Raw genomic sequence first — 286 nt, 5'->3', positions numbered from 1 at the left:
GGTCCTAAATTTGTCTATGGCCACTCTCATCATCCCAGACATCTGGAAGGTGGGGAGAGTGGTCCCACTGCTCAAACCGGGGAAACCTGCCAATATAGGAGATTCTTATCGTCCGATAACACTCCTTTCTCCGGTAGCGAAGACACTCGAGGCCTTGCTACTCAACTATTTCACAAACCACTTGACCCCAGCGAAACATCAGCATGGTTTCCGTAAAGTGCTCGTGGCCTTAACCGAAACCGTCCCTGTGAGAACGATTCTAGTAGCGTTGGACTTGTCAAAGGCG

This window comes from Rhagoletis zephyria, unplaced genomic scaffold, assembly GCF_001687245.7.
Source record: "Rhagoletis zephyria isolate East Lansing unplaced genomic scaffold, Rhagoletis_zephyria_1.1 Rzeph_scaffold_00234, whole genome shotgun sequence".
NCBI lineage: Eukaryota > Metazoa > Arthropoda > Insecta > Diptera > Tephritidae > Rhagoletis > Rhagoletis zephyria.
The sequence above is the reverse complement of the archived record's forward strand: the minus strand, read 5'-3'. Positions refer to the sequence as shown.